Here is a 17,866-nt window from a genome sequence, read left to right as displayed (position 1 = left end):
TTGATAAGATGAAACTTTTGATGGTTTTAAATTATATAAATTAGAAGTTGAAAATCAACTAAATAAAAAGATTAAGGTGCTAAGAAGTGATAGAGGAGGATAGTACTTCTCTAATGAATTTAATACATTTTGTGAAGAAAATGGTATAATTCATGAGTGCACCGCACCTTATACACCACAACACAATGGTGTTGCCAAAAGGAAAAATAGGACTTATCTAGAGATGATAAATTCTATGTTGGTGTTTTATAAGTTGAATCTCAACTTATGGGGTGAAGAGCTATTAACCGCTTGTGACATTCTTAATCGAATACCGATGAAGAAAAATGAGATATCTCCATATAAGTTATGGAAAGGAAGAAAACCCAACATAGGGTACTTCAAAGTGTGGGGGTGTCTTGCATATTGCAAGAAAAATGAACCTAATAAAACAAAGTTAGGTTCAAGAGCCATAAAGTGTGCTTTTGTTGGTTATACCAACAATAGTAAAGCTTATAGGCTATTAGACTTAGAGTCTAATATTGTGGTTGAATCTAGAGAAGTTGAATTTTTTGAGAACATGTTGTGTGATAACAATTCTTAAGCTTCAACATCTCTGAAGGGGAATTTGTTATATCAAAACAATTCTCAAACTTCTACATCTGAAAATGATTCTCAAGAGGATAATTCTCAAAAGACTGTAAAGCAACCCTTTGAACTTAGAAGAAGTCAAAGGCTTAAAAAGGAGAAATGTCTAGTAGTGGATGAGATAGATTCTCAACGAATTTCATTCTACATGGTAGAAGGAAATAGAGAGGAAGTCATTAGGAAAATTCCTATTGTACTTCTTATTGAGGATGACCCTAAGACTTATAGAGAAGTTATGCAATCAAGAGATAGTGCATTGTGGAAAGAAGCCATCAATGATGAGATGGATTCCATTCTTTCCAACAACACTTGGGAATTGGTAGACCTCCCACCGGGGTCTAAGCCAATTGGGTGTAAGTGGGTATTTAGGAGAAAATACCACACTAATGGCACTATCCAAACCTTTAAAGATAGATTAGTAGCTAAAGGGTTTAGACAAAAAGAGGGTATCGATTATTTCGATACCTATGCGCCTGTTGTAAGAACAACTTCTATAAGAATTTTGTTCGCTTTACCTTCTATATACAACTTATATGTCCATCAAATGGATGTCAAAACGACATTCCTTAATGGTGACCTCAATGAGGAGGTCTATATGGAACAACCCAAAGGGTTTGTCCTACCAAAATATGAACATAAAGTATGTAGACTTGTAAAATCCTTATATGGATTGAAAAAGCTGCTAAGCAATGGCATGAGAAATTTGATCAAGCCATCATGTCTAATGGGTTTAGACATAACAATGGAGACAAGTGTTTGTACTCCAAAACTTGTAAGGGATATGTGATCATTGTTTGATTATATGTGGATGACATGCTTATTCTAAGTGATAGCATGAAAGGGATAGAAGAAACGAAGAGGTTTCTATCATCAACCTTCAAGATGAAAGGTCTTGGAGAAGTTGACACCATACTTGGTATCAAAGTAAAGAAACACAGTGGGGGTTTTGTGTTAGGGTAAGCCCACTATGTTGAGAAAGTATTGAACAAATTTAACCATCTCAAGGTTAAAGATGCCAATACTCCATTCAATCATAGTGTAAAACTAGAGAAGAATGAAGGAAGAGCGGTGTCTCAATTGGAGTACGCTAGTGCTATAGGGAGTCTAATGTACGCTGCCCAATGTACTAGACCTAATATAGCATTTGCGGTGAGTAAACTTAGTAGGTTTACAAGTAATCCAAGTGTGGATCACTGGAAGGCGATTGGAAGAGTCCTAGGTTATCTCAAGAAAACCAATGGACTAAGATTCTTAGCTAGTGTGGTAGATACCACTCAGGTCGTGCCAGTGGGACCAGAGGAGACTAGATTAATCTGTGAGTTTCTGGATGTGTTTCCAGAGGATTTACCAGGGTTACTGCCACACAGAGAGATAGAATTTGTTATTGAACTGTCACCAGGGACAGAGCCAGTGTCTAGGGCATCGTACAGAATGGCGCCAATGGAGTTAAAAGAACTAAAAATACAGTTGCAGGAGCTGTTAGACTTGGGTTTTATTAGACCCAGTTTCTCACCATGGGGTGCACCAATCCTGTTTGTAAAGAAAAAGGATGGTTCTCTGAGAATGTGTATTGACTAAAGGGAACTGAATAGGTTAATAATTAAGAACAAGTATCCTCTGCCAAGGATGGATGACTTGTTTGATCAGTTGCAGGGTAAGATGGTATTCTCAAAGATAGATCTTCGATCTGGTTATAACCAGCTGAAGATCAAGGAGGGAGATATACTGAAGACTGCTTTTTGCGCCAGATATGGGCATTATGAGTTTTTAGTCATCTCCTTTGGATTGACTAATGCCCCAGTTGCTTTTATGGATTTGATGAATAAGGTGTTCAAAGATTATCTGCATCCGTTTGTGAAAGTCTTTATACACAATATTCTGGTTTATTCACAGTCAGAGTTAGAACATGAGCACCATCTCAGGTTGGTTCTACAGAGACTGTGGGAACATAGATTTTTTTGCAAAGTTCAAGAAATGTGAGTTCTGGTTACCATAGGTAACTTTCCTTTGTCATATTGTCACTAGGGATGGGATCAAGGTAGACCCAGCCAAGATTGAGGTAGTCAGGGATTGGCCAAGGCCAAGGAATGCCTCAGAGATTAGAAGCTTCCTTGGATAGGCAGGTTATTACAGGCGTTTTGTGAAAGGGTTATCAATGATTGCTACTTCATTCATTGAACTGACACGCAAGAATCATAAGTTTGCGTGATAAAATAAGTGTGAGAACATCTTCCAGGAACTGAAGCAGCGATTGATTACAGCTCCAGTTCTGAGTCTTCCAACAGATCAGGAGAAGTTCGTGGTATACTGTGATGCCTCAGAATAGGGTTTGGGTTGTGTTCTCATGCAGTCAGGGAAGGTGATTGCTTATGCATCACGTTAGTTGAAAGAGCATGAACAGAGGTACCCCCGCATGATCTAGAATTGGCAGCAATGGTCTTTTCATTAAAGGTATGGAGTCATTACCTTTATGGGGAAAAGTGTGAGAATTATACTGACCACAAGAGCGAGAAGTACTTTTCACACAGAAAGATTTGAACATGAGATAGAGGTGTTGGTGAAGGATTATGATTGTGAAATCTTGTATCACCCAGGGAAAGCCAACGTGGTAGCATATGCCTTCAGCCAGAAGGATCCAAGACAGTTATACAGTGTCAGACATGTATCAAGAGAGTTGGCAGAGGATATGACCAAAGCTGGTATAGAGTTGCTGGTGGGCCAGTTGGCTAATATCATGCTACAATCTACGCTGTTAGAAATAATAAAGGAAAGTCAGTTGGGTGATCCATAACTGACAAAGATCCGAGGGGACGTTCTTGCTGGAGTGGCTAGAGATTATACAGTGTCAGATATGGGCTTGTTGAGATACAAGGGTTAGATCTGTGTTTCGATGGACACTGTTATCAGACGGGAGATTCTGGATGAGTCTTATACTACCCTTTACTCTTTGTATCCATGCACCACAAAGATGTATCAGGATGTGAGATCGTTATATTGGTGGCATGGGATGAAGAGGGATGTGACAAAATATGTGGCTAAGTGCTTGGCATGTCAACAGGTCAAGGTTGAGCATCAGAGACCAGCAGGGCTATTTCAACCTCTGGACATCCCAGTGTGGAAATGGGAGGACATCACGATGGATTTCATGGTGGGGTTACCCGGAACTGAGGTTCAACATGATTCAGTGTGGGTTATCGTGGATCAATACACCAGATCAGCTCACTTCTTACCAGTGAGGACAACATATACAGTTGACCAGTACGTAGATCTTTATGTGAGAGAGATAATGCGCCTTCATGGGGCTCCAAGGTCGATCGTGTCAAATCAGGACCCCACATTTACTTTCATGTTTTGGGGAAGTTTGTAGAGGACCATGGGTAGGCAACAGAAGTTCATTATTGCTTATCATCCTCAGACAGATGGGCAATCTGAGAGGATGATACAAATATTTGAGGACATGCTGCGAGCATGCGTGTTGGAATTTTAAGGGTCCTAGAGTAAGTATTTTTCTTTGATAGAGTTTTCTTACAATAACAATTATCAGTCGACCATTGGGGTGGCTCCTTATGAGATGTTGTACGGTAGGAAATGCAGATCTCCCATCCATTGGGATGAGACAGGAGAAAGGAAATACTTGGGATGAGCCAAGGTCCGAAAGCCTTTATTTGCTCGTTATTGACGGGATTCTATATTTGGTTATGACTAGGTTACTGCTAGGGGCTCAGGATCAGAATCGTGCTCGTGAGTCATTCTTATTTTACATTATACTCAAACCTGAGGTAAGAAAACTACACCCAATACATGATGTACATGTTTAAGGCTTGGCTCGAATGTTGAATATAGTCTTGATTGGGCGTGGGCCCTCGTAAATGTGCATGATTATGCATGTGAATATGTAATTAAGCATGCTGAATGCTTTGTATATGCATATTTGTTATATGATGAATGCTTGTTCGCATTATATAATTGAGAAAGGTTTGACTTATGAGTCAAGGGCGGCAATAGCGCATAGCGCTGGTCAAAAAGCATTGACTTATGAGTCAAGAGCGGCAATAGCGTTGAACGCTGGTCGAAAAACATTAACTTATGAGTCAAGGACGACAATAGTGCACTAAGTGCTAGTCATTTTGATTAGATCTAATCAAGAGCGCATCATACGCTTGTTCGACCCAATGGTCGTGGAAAATTTAAGCGCCAGGTACGCTGGGCCAGCTCCAAGGTTGGTTATACAGAGGATAGGACAATGGGCCCCAACGTGACTTATTAGTCACATATCCTAGGGCACTTAGCCCAAGAATGATTTATTAATCATGTTAATTGGGCAACAGGCCCCGATATGATTCGCTAATCATTTAATTAGGGTAACTAGCCCCATATGACGCTGTAGTCATTTATTTGAACGGTATGCATGCATGAGTTGTGTTATTACTGCTAGGCATGCTTAATATGATTTGGTGATGTGTTAATAACTGCTTATGAGCATGTTTGATTTTTCTTGTTGGGCCTTGGCTCACAGGTTCTATGTAGTGTAGGTAAGGGCAAAGGGAAGCTGGAATAGCTATGAGTTGGAGAGCTTCGGTGGCGACGTGTACATATGTGACCACTTTTCCACCACAACCAAGATTGTTCAAAGGAACTAGGGTCAAATCCTATTTTTGCCACTTAGGTCGGCGGGTTGTAACTTTTGATGTTGTAATAATCCTTTTGGAACTGTAAACAACTTTGTAAATGTTTATTATGGGATCCCATGCACAACTTAACGTTTTAATGAAATATCTATTCCTTTTAACCGAAATGTTTAACCCTGGACCGTTAATTACAATTAGTTGCACGTTTATGGCCAAATGACTCGTTTAGCGAGTTTAACACTATTTAAAATACACAGTGTAGCAGTCGGGGCTAACTAGCGCGTTACTACTAAGACACACATGTTCTCAGCATTCTATTATCTCTGCAACACACAATTCTATCTCCGAACCTACTTCACTACGGATGAATATCTAATATATTCAAACTTCTCTAACAATAATTTGTATAATATCAAAAAGAGAAATAAAATATTAAGTAGTAATTATTACTCACCTTCAAAATTAATCTTCAACAAAAGCAAAACACGACAAATTCAAGCAAGTAAATATATTTCCTACAATAAAAGTTTAAACAATAATGAGTAAATATGGTAAACTATATGTATGATTTCACAACATGGTAACTTGTATGATTTAGACTATTCAAAGTTACTTATTAAATTAAAACAAGTAAGCTCAAATTTTAACTAGTAATTAACCTGGTAACTTTCTAATCAATTATTTAAACTACTAAAATTTCATTTACTAAACCATTATTATAAAATTTATGATAAATTTATAATAAATTTGGATTCCAAAAATAATTAATAAAAAATAATATATGTTTCAATAATGAAAAACACACTCACAATCAATATTAACAATATTAAAAAACATATACATTGTGTAAATAATAAAAAAAAATACCAAAACTCTGCAATATTAAAAAAAAATATAAAGTCAAGTTTAAGTGATCTATACCTGTTATGAAGCTTAAAAATTTCTTCTAATCCTCCACAAACATTCAAAGTCGTTCAAAAAATGAAAAAAAATCAACTTATAAAACATATATTAAACCCCATTAAACCACACTAACAATCTCTTCATTTTTTCCCCTAAAACTGTAAAATGAATCAATTTTATGAACATATACATGATTTAAAGCAATAATAGTGGAAGAAAAAAAGACACAAAAATGGTGGAAATTTCAAAGAGAATAATAGAGAGAACAATAATTGAGAAAAGTGTGCTTCAAATCATTAACAAGACTTGAGCTAGAGGGTTTTATTTATACTGAAAGAATTACAAGAGTGAGCTGTTAAAACAACTTAACAGAAAATAGTTACAGTCAAAATAAACCCAATTAACAAACTTAACCACTAATAATTATATTAACTAACAACCCCCTCAAATTGATTGGCCTGGGAAAGACAAACAATTTGGAGCACAACGTGGAGACCTGAGCAGAGAGAAGGTGCTTAGTGAGAATATCAGCTATTTGGTACTCAGAAGAGATATGTTGAACAACAAATTCCTTACAATTTACGATATCTTTGATGAAGTGAAAATCAATCTCGGTGTACTTTGTGCTCACATGAAAGATTGGATTGGAGGCTATGTGAATGACTGAAATATTGTCCCACCAAATATCTGGAGTGGAGGAAAGTTGAATCTTCATGTCGATAAAAAGATGCTTGTACCAAGACAATTCTGCTGCAACATTTACAAGAGCTCGATACTCAAATTCGGTGCTACTTTGGGAGACCACCTTTTGCTTTGCCGAGGACCAAGAGACAATGTTATCTTCAAGAAAAACACAATATCCTCCCATGCTTCACCTATCATCTGGATTGGATGCCCAATCTGCATCAGTGTAGGTGGAAATATGTTGAGATGTTGAAGCTGAGAGAGTGATTCCATGAGATTGAGTTCCTTTTAGGTACCTGAGAATCCTCTTGACAGCTAGCCAGTGAGCGGAAGTAGGGGTATGCATAAAATAACATGCTTTATTCATGGCAAAGGCAATGTCCGATCTCATCATTGTGATATACTACAATGAACCAACTGCTCTTCTATATTCTATATGTAGAGTCCAAGAACTTTACTTAGCTAATTGTTTAGTAGTATTATAGTATGTTTAGTGTTATCATTGTTACTTTGGATTTTTGGTTCAGACCGGGAGTTATTTGGACACTCATAGTAGTACTTATAGATTTTCTAAGCTTAACCTATAGTTTAAGAATATTAAGTATAACCTAAGGTTTGATTAATGTGTCTGATATTAAGGATTATATTATTATATTATAAGGTTTAGACATCAACCAATAGGATTTTAAGCACATGTTTTGAATGGTAATTAAGGATTAAGTATTTTTGAGGATTAAATTAAATAAGGGTAAAAGTTTGAATGTATAGGGTCAGTCAGCAGCTTTGAGCACGTTGAGGGCTTAGTCAAGGCTGTTTACTCCATTCAAACTCAGCTAAAAATGTGTAAATTCGTGTTTAAATATTCAGCGTATGCCGATATATCGCAGCTATAGGGGGCGATATGTCGCAGCACGTAGATACGGAAAACACGAATCGATGCACGGTCGCCTCGGGAACAAAGGTCCAGGCGATATATCGCCTATAGGGGGCGATATATCGCCTCCACCAGCATGAATTCAAATACATTTGAATTCTTTTCCCTTCAGCCATTCAAACTCCTTCAACAGTCCAGCATCTTCTGAACGAGTCTTCAGCCTCTACTGAACGATTATTCAAATGATTTTCACTTAAAAAGCCATTATTTTTATTCAAGTAAAATCAAGATATTTTCATTCCCAAACTCTATAAATAGGACCTAGTACCCAGCCATTATTCACCATTTGCTCTAAGTTCAGAGGCTGCTAGTGTTAAGTGAGTGTGAGAGTGTAAACACTTGGTTTGGGGAAAAACTATAAGCTTAAACATCATAAGCTTATCAAACACTTTGGGAAGTGAGTGCTATAGTATTTCGGTGGATGTTAGATTGATCTTGCAATCTTTGAGGTAAACCCAAAACTCTAGTTCTTTTCTGTATTTTTATGTTATTTCCTTTCTCAAAACCTTCTACTCAGTCCCCTAACCTTATTCTTATTTTGGTTAGGGAATCCAAGCTTTTAAGCATATAAGTCGGTAAGTATGTTTTCTGTGGTTTAGTCTTTCCATCTCTTTCATTTCATCTCCTTTCTTTAGACTTACTCTTTCTTATGGTTTTAGGAGTGTTCCAACAATCCCAACTCAGTCCATAATCTCGGTAACTTTGGTAAGGAAAATAGGCTAGAATTAATATGTTATGTGCTTATGTTATCTATATGTTTATGTTATTAAAAGTGTTATGATATGTATATGTGTATGTTTGTAGGCTTGGGCATATGACCCATATGACTAACAAGACCCCAAATGGGTTATGGGCATATGACCTACTTAGCTAGTAGGACCCCATTAACCCCATGGGCATATGCTTGTTTAGTCTATGGGACCCCAAGTAATAATGGCCATTATAATAAGTGTATGTTATATGTGTTATGTTAAGTCTTTATGTTTTCTTATGAAATTATGTATGTGACTTTGTGTTAGATTTTCCTTACTGGGCATTAGGCTCACTCCTTTCTGTTTATGTGCAGGAAAATAAGTTTATAGGCGGAAAGATTCGTGACGCTTGGAGAATGTGTATCGATGATGAATGGAGTCAAGGGGCCGAGCGTTATTCGATTCGAGGATATAGTCTCCTTTTATGTTTTTATGGTTTTTATGTGTATTTTCCGCATTATTATGTAATGTCTTTTATTTTAAATCTTGTTTTGTTTTAAAGACAATGGGATCCCAAAATCCTTCTTAGTATTCTGTTTATTTGTAAATAACTCTTATTTTCAAGTTACTCAATAAATTATGGTATTTTCGTAAAAATGTAAGTTTTATGTATAGTTTCGATAATGGTCCAATTAGTCTAGATTAGTGGGTCATTACACTATAGGATCAACTAGAGGAGCACCATCATTTCGAAAAAGAGGTTTACTAACATATCCAGGAGTAGGAGCTGGTTTGGAGTCAAGCATAGCTGAAGTTGCCAGCATGTCATGAATATATTTTTGTTGACACAAGTGTAGCTGATCAAGTGAGCGGCTAATCTCGACGCCTAGGAAGTAATGAAGGTCACCCAGATCATGAATGGAAAATTGACGATATGATTAGTCTGAGAGATGTAGCGGCGTGTGATTATAATATCATCCACATATATCAGTATGTATACCACCGAATGAGGAGTATGGAGAATGAATAAAGATTTGTTAGCTTTGGAGCATATGAAACCCCAATTGAGTAAGGCAGAATTGAGCTTGTAGAACCATGCTCGAGGAGCTTGTTTTTAGGCCATAAATAGCCTTGGTTAGCTGGAAAACATAAGACAGATGAGCAGAGCTAACAAAATCAGGTGGTTGAGACATGTAAATTGTTTCACATCTTCATTCAGAAAGGAATTTTGAACATCAACTTGCCTTAACGACCAGCCTTTACTCAAAGCTAATGTGAGATCAACTCGAATAATACTTGGTTTAATGACTGGGGAGAACGTATCAAAGCAGTCAACACCAGGTGTTTGTGTAAACCCGCGAGCCACTAAGCGAGCCTTATGTCTATCAATGGTGCCATCAGGGTTATATTTGAGTTTGAAAAGTCGCTTGCAATCTATGATGTTGTGACCATGAGGACAAGGAACTAAAACCCAAGTGGAGTTTTTCTGCAAAGCTGCAATCTCTCGTTCCATATCGTCTTTCCAGTGTGGTGTAGATAATGCTTGCTTGTATGATCTTGGAGCAAGATGAAGTTCTATGGTCTTCGTGACTGTGAAGGCCTTTGGTTTATGAACTCTACACTTGGCTCTTGTAAGCATAGGATGCGTATTAGTGGGAACTGAAACCTGCACAATGAAGTCAATATTAGTAGTAATTTGTTCACCATTTGGAAAACTGGAAATATTAGGAGAATTATCATTGGGAGAAGGAGGAGAAGACAAGTGAGGGTTGGAAATGGAAGAAGAAGTAGAGGCGGGGTGTGGAATATTATGCAAAGGAGAAGGAGAGGAAGGAGTTGGTGGGTGAGGGTTAATGAAAAGAAAAGAAAAGGGTAAAAGAGTAGGAGTTGGTGAGGGGGAGGATTGTAATGGATGAGAGGAGATAGTAGATGAGCTGAAGGGAAACAAACTCTCAAAAAAACATGTCTAGTTGTATAAATGCATTTGTGTAACACCCTAAATTCTAACTTTAATTGTAGAAATAAAGATGTTGAAAAATTAACGTAATAAATCGTAAAAAGTGTTGCCTTCTTTATTGATAATTTAAAATAAATATAACCAGGGTTTTGGAAAAATAAATAATAGTTTTTACAATAAAATAAAATTAAAACTAGGCAACATTAAATCACAAAGTTCATAACTTCCCAAGAAAATAACACGGGGCTATACGACCCCCACATATTCACACCAGTCTTGCTATTGGGAATCCGCTCACCACCGATCATCTAAGGTTAACTTATTCAGCAAAAATAAAAGAAAGGAATGAGCTTCTAAGCCCGGTAAGGAAAATACACAGGAATTCATACAGAAATCAATCATAAACTTATAACGAATAATTTCACATGCAACACTATATTAATAACAGAAACCAAGGTCATAATCTATCCTATATCACTGTCATACCAAATATCACACATAGATCTAGATCATAAACTATATCCTACAATCATAACATTATTCATAAACACATAAATAACAAACCAAGACAACCCAAGAAACAATTGAGAGTCAGTTATATAATCATATAATCAAATATATCATAAATTTCACAAGCGTCATAATAGAACTTATTTATAATAATCATAACATCATAAAACCCTAGGTCATAACATAGCCTAAGTCACAATCATAAATCATAATCTAAATCATAGTTCATAGTCATAAGTCATAGGTCATAATAATAACCATAGGTCATAGGTCATAATCATAAATCATAAGACATAATAACAAGACAGATATAATAAAAATATAAGTGCTTATACAGGGGTGGCGATTAAGCCCTGGACATAAGTCTGTCATACAAGTTTGGCAACCGAGCCTACCAAACACCAACTTAGGTCCGTCGTACAAGTTTGGCAACTGAGCCTACCAGACATAAGTTTGTCATACATCATTGGACACCTTAGGTCCAGCCACACTTACCCCTTTATTGTACCTGAAATGTTAGGTCATACAAACCATAAACTAGGTCATAAACTAAACTACCTAATTTTCCTTACCTTGAGTGTGGTGCACAAAAACTATACTTGAGTCTTTTATATGATAATCCCGCTTAAAACCCTATTTCATAAACATGATACCATTATTAAAACATAAACTAATAGATCTAAAACTTAGACACAATCAAAACTTAACTATACCTCAACCTTGATCTTGAAGAAAATCCCTAGATCCTTAAATGCTTGCTTGTAGGGTTTTGACAATAAGAAAGATAGCCTTGGTCGTGTGGCCTCTTTGGGTACTAGGGTTTCAAAGACATGAAAAGGTGATGATGATGATGATTTCGACCTTAGGGTTTGTGTTTTGATGGTGATGCACGACAACAATAAGGAGAGAGAGAGAGTGTGCGTGAGGGTCTCAAGAAGAGCAAGAGTGAATGAAAAAAAAGAGAGAGAAGGAATAGGCTCTATTTATAGGCTCTCAAAAATCATAATTTCATTCTAACTATAATCCAAATTTAAATTTAAATAAAAATAGAATCCTAACTTCTATAGAAAATATCCATAAATTATCTTATTAATATTTTTATTAAATAATTGACGAATAATCTAACATCAAACTACCTAGGAAAAATATCTCAACCTCTAACTACCTAAATCTCGTAACTCTAAACTAACCTGTAGTAAAATCAACATAACTGAAGCTGTAGGAGTCCGATTTAGACAACCTTTATACTGTTGGAAAGCTAACTCACAATTATCTACAAAATTTTAGAAATACTATTTTTCCAAAATAATAACATAATTGGGTCAAAAATAGGTCCGAAGTTAAAGTACTCTAAAGTTACGAAAACTCTATTTAATTATCTAAATAACAACCTAATCCACAAATATCTTAACTAACCATAAATAACAAACTCTAATTCTCTAGGCTGATTTTGAATTTAATAAGCCCAAAATCTTATTGGGCTTTAGGGCTTTATGTATACTCGATCCATAACAATTCTTAATAATATCATAATTAATTTATTCTTACTCAATCACCCATTTTCCACAAACAAGGCTACTATACTAATCATAACCAATAAATACTATAATCATAACCACTAAATATTTCAAAAATTAAACCTTATTCTATTCTATAAAATAAAGACAACCTATAATTACATAAATAAAGAGGTCTAAGAGAAAGGTAACCTCGGTTACTACAATTTCGTGACCGGGTCTAAGCATAAATAGCCTTTGTGGCTAGTGCTGTAACCAAGAAATATACAGAGGGATGATCTATATTGAAGTTTTGCTTTATTGTATGGTTTATGGCAAGGGAAGCATAACTAGCCAAAAGTTCTAAGTATAGGGTAGTCAGAGAATTTATGATATAGGACCTAAAATGGTGATTTAAGAAGGAAAAGTTTGGTGGGTAATCTATTTATAATGTAGAAAACAACTCAAGAAGCATATAACCAATATAATAAAGGTAGAGAAGCATGAGCTAACAGAGATAGACCTATTTCGATAACATGCTGATGTTTGCGCTCGACCCTTCCATTTTGAGGAGAGGTGTACGAGTAGGAGAGCCTATGATGGATGCCACAAGAGTTGAGAAAGGAGAGAAAAGACTTTTATTCCCCACCATTATCATATTGAAGAGCTTTGTTACACCCAAATTTCGAGAATAGAAATTTTGATCTCGAAAGTCAGGCTCGTAAAGTGTGAGCTAGAAAGTAAGCAAACTTTCCATGAGATCAACATTAATGGTAATTGAGTTTGATAGTCTCGTTCAATATTAAAACGATGACATCGTAATTGGTAAGCTCGGAACCACGTGGTCTCGAAAGTGTTTCGAGGTTACAAGACAAGTTCAAAGCTACAGTGACAAGGGTTCAACACTTGTTTAATTTTCTTGGTCTGTTTGTATTGGCATTAGTCAAGAAGGTTCGAGCCCGGGCCTTTGCAAGCTCGGAGAAGACGACTTCGATAAAGTTACTTGATAAGACTGAGGGAAGCCGAGGTAGCGAGTTCGTGATGATTTGCTGATCTCGAAGATATATAAGTGAAATGTTCGAGATTGATAGCCTAGTGTGAATACAGTTACTGTTTGATAATCCCTATATCTAGGGGATTTGTTTTAATCTGTTAATAAATCCCGAATATCAGAAGATTTATATTCGTATTGTATATTTATATGCATTTAATTGTATTTACTTTAAAAATTGAATCATAACTCCCCTAAATGTGAGGGGAGATATTCTGTAAACCAGTCTATAAATACATTGGAGAAATTCATTTGAAGACACACTGAAATTGGTATTGGGAATATTCTGCCGAATTACTTCCAAAAAGCTTTGAGAGAATTCCATAGTTGAATAACATCGACTCGTGGACTAGGCAAATTTTAATTGCTGAACCACGTAAAAAATCGTGTTTCCTCTTTATTTTTCTGATTTTGTGTTTCGTGCTCTTCATTTCTAAGTTGATGAAAAACGACGTCAACAGTTTGGTGCTTTCATTGAGAGCTATTAAACAAGACGTTAGCTCGTTTAATCATAAAACCTCCTGAATCATCAATGGTCGCCGCAAAAAATTCCAGCACTGGTGGGCGACCATTGCCCCATATACCAGAGGAACAAACTCCTCGTGTCAAAGACTATCCACGACGACCTAGAAAGCATCCCATGGCTGACCCAGGCCCTGAAGAAAAGAATGATTTATCCAATTTTTAGGGGCCACCTGCCCCCAGGCCTGATGAGGATCTCTACTACAATCCTGAAAGGCATGTCCCTATCGTGGAACTTGAAAATTGCCAACTGCGCAAACCGCTGGTAGAGGTGACAAAGCACAATGATGAATTAGCCAGGTAGGCTACTGAAGCCAAGGCACCTCTTAGGAGGCCGAGAGGACGTCCTCGTGGGGGCACAACTTCCAGGAGGGTGGAACAAGCATCGCAGCAGCATCAGTCAAGGCCCCGGAGAAATACTCGGGCTGACCCCACTGAAAACCCAATTGGAGAGTTGTCAACGTGGACGGGTAATAATTGAACCCCTCCAGTTGCTCGGAACTCGAATCTTGAAGCTGCAAGAAATAACCCAGAACCTGTCCGGGCAAACTTTGGGCCATTTAGGCCCAACGATGGGAGACAGCCGCCATCGCCCATAAGGCATGCATTGTCACCAATAAGGCACCCCTCACCAGTCCGAGAGGTCCCCCAACCTGCTCCACGAAGACTGTCTCGAAGTGGCAGTTGGGATGGGAACCGATAGGCCAGACCTAGACAAGGAAATGGAAGGGAGGCTACCCGAGAGCACATAGCTCCTCAATCTTCGGGAAGCCAAATTTCAAAGCACAATCTGCTGGGATAAGAAGACTAACAAGGGACCCAACCCGTAATTATCGAGCCTCGCAGCCAGAAAGGGTTGCAAGTTATGCAAGCAAGAGCTCAGACTACACTCGGTCTGTAAGCATTTATAATACTGAACCTAGGCATACAGGAGATCAAGGGAATCATCCTGATCTGCAGGATCACCTGAACCATAATCAGGGACGAGATAATCCCCCGAACCCTGATTTACGAGACCATCTGAATGGTCGTACGCAGTCGGGACATAACCCTACGCCAAGACAAGGAGCTAGAGTTCTTATTAATGATAACCAGCCCCTTCAAGTTCAGGCTCGACCCCCACTGGATTTGGTATAGGAAAGGATTGATCAGTTGGAAAGGGCATTCAGTCTCCTGCAAGACGAGCAGAGCAGGGATAAGGCTGAAGAGTCCGATGAGGAGCTTGAGCCTTTATGCCCCGCATATTTCTAACACCCATTTCCACAAGGATTCAGAATACCTCACGTAGCACCATTCGATGGAAACTCAGACCCGTAAAGTCATCTGAGCACATTTAATACCATCATGCAAGCCAACAATTTTGGCTACGAGCTCAGATGTATGCTGTTTCTAGCTACTCTTATGGGACCAGCAAAAAACTGGTTTGAGAAGCTTCGAAGACATTCGATCTCGTCCTGGGATCAATTAGCAAGAGAATTTAAAAAACAATTCAAGGCTATGGTTGGCGTCAGGTCCGAAGCCTCAGCCTTGACCAATGTCCGACACCAACAAAGGGAGTCACTAAAGAGTTACCTTACGAGGTTTAACATAGAAGTTGCTCGAGCCCGAAATGTTGATGATAGTGGCCACTTGATGGCCGTTAGAGCTGGTATTTTACCAGGGAGTCCCCTTTGGGAAGATTTATAGAGAAAACTCATTAGGTCACTAACCGAGTTCAATTGAAGGGCCCAAAGGTTTGTCAATGTAGAAGAGGCAAGGTTAGCATTAAACTTGACCTCTCAGCCCATAACTACAATGACGAATGTTAACTCTGCCTCGACCTCGGCGGCCCCATCAACTTCAAAACCCACCGGGGATATCCCTTCTAATAGAAGAAGAATGAAGGGAGTAACTGTGAGGCTGATGGAGGGAAAAGGAAGAAAGGGGATAAATATTTCTCTATTTACATAGTATACACCGAGCTCAATGAGACTCGGGAGAATATATTTCTAACCAATGAAAATCAGGTCCCGTTCAGATGACCTGACCCCATGCGAAATCAGAAGGCGAAAAGGGACTCAAATAAATACTATAGATTCCACAAAGACATCGGACATACAACCGATGAGTGTCGACAACTGAAAGACGAGATCAAAGGCTTGATCTCGAGAGGATATCTCTGATAGTATGTTAGAAACCAAAATTCCAATCAAGCCTTAACAAGTCAGAGGGAAGCTGCTGTACAACCTGCCCAAAATAATAACTCATGAGTTCAGGAGGATAAGAGACCCCCTCCGATCGATGGAGAGGATGTAGTAACCATCTTGGGGGACCTCATATTGCAGGTTTGGGTAGGAATGCCCAAAAGAGACATGTAAACAAACTCAAAACTAGAGACGGTTAAGATTCACCTGAACCACGAGCTCCAAAGCAGCAGAGGGTTAAGACTCAACCCATTACATTTACTGAAGAAGACGCGTCACACATCCAATTTCCTCACAACAACACCCTGGTCCTTACTCTCTAGCTCGCAAACAAGAGGGTACGTCGAGTCCTGATTGATAACAGAAGCTCGGTGAGTATCCTTTACATAGCCACTCTAGAAAAGATGGGACTCGCGCTTTACGATTTGAAAGCATGTGCAACAATGTTGTACGGTTTTTCAGGAGAAGGGATTGCCTTTACAGGATCCCTTAAACTCCCCATGACCTTGGGAGACTATCCAGTCTCAGTAACCAAGATGATGGAGTTCGTAGTGGTGGACACCCCGTCGACCTACAACTTACTGTTAGGAAAAATATATTTGCCTCAATGGAAATTGGTAAGAAAATACAACTCTAGACAAAATATTACAAATAAATAATGATTGATTAAATAATGTTATAACTCTATAACTGAAAATACAAATAAACAAAAGAAGAAATAGAAGAAGAGAATAGAGAAATACAACTCTAAGCAAAATGATAAAAATAAAGTGAAGTGTTTGAAACAAAAGAAATAAAGACCACAACTCTAAACAAAGATACAAGTAAATATAACAAGAATGATGAGAAGAAAAGCAATAGAATAAAATAAGAACAAGAACAACTTGAACAAGACAACCAAAGTGAAGAGTATTGGGGATCACCAACTTGAACAAGGTTTGAAACCTTTGTCCAAAAGCTTATTTCCCCCTAACTCAAGCACTAAGGGATCTCTCACAGATTTTGGAAATGCTTTTTGGAATAATCAAGCCTCTAGGTGTTTCTAGCCAAGTGCTCCAGTGGATAGAAAACTTGTGTCTTTCAAGTGAGCAATAGGCTCATATTTATAGAGTTTAGAGACACCCTTTGAATTTCAAATTCCACCAACCCCATGACTGTTAGCAATGATTGATTGGATGTTTATGGAATTAAAAGTGAGATTTGGGAGTTATTTGGGTTTTTGGAGCCATTCAACAAAATTGAAAAAAACTGAAAAATTGCTCAGAAAAACACCTGTGGCCGCAGCCAGGGACATCACTGACCATGTTCATCACATATTTTTGTGCTGTTTTTCCAAACGGTTCTAACACCCTCCCAATTGATTTTGTAACCCCCAAAACACATTATTGGGGTTAAAATCATATCTCTAACAGACATTTCACATATGACTTTAAGAAATTCATCTCAAAATTGTGTAACAACAAATTTACACAATAAAGGGCAATATTTGGAAGTTACAAATTTGTAGCTGAATTTGTAACACCAAATATGCTACATATTTGGATATTTCTCATATAATAATTGTAACTCTCTATTATATGTTACAATATGTGACATTCTTTGTCACATTTTTTAATCTAAAACATTATATTATAAAATAAAATAATATTATGTTATATTATAAAATAATATAACATTTA

Source organism: Humulus lupulus, chromosome 5, assembly GCF_963169125.1.
Source record: "Humulus lupulus chromosome 5, drHumLupu1.1, whole genome shotgun sequence".
NCBI lineage: Eukaryota > Viridiplantae > Streptophyta > Magnoliopsida > Rosales > Cannabaceae > Humulus > Humulus lupulus.
Note: the sequence above shows the minus strand (reverse complement) of the source record.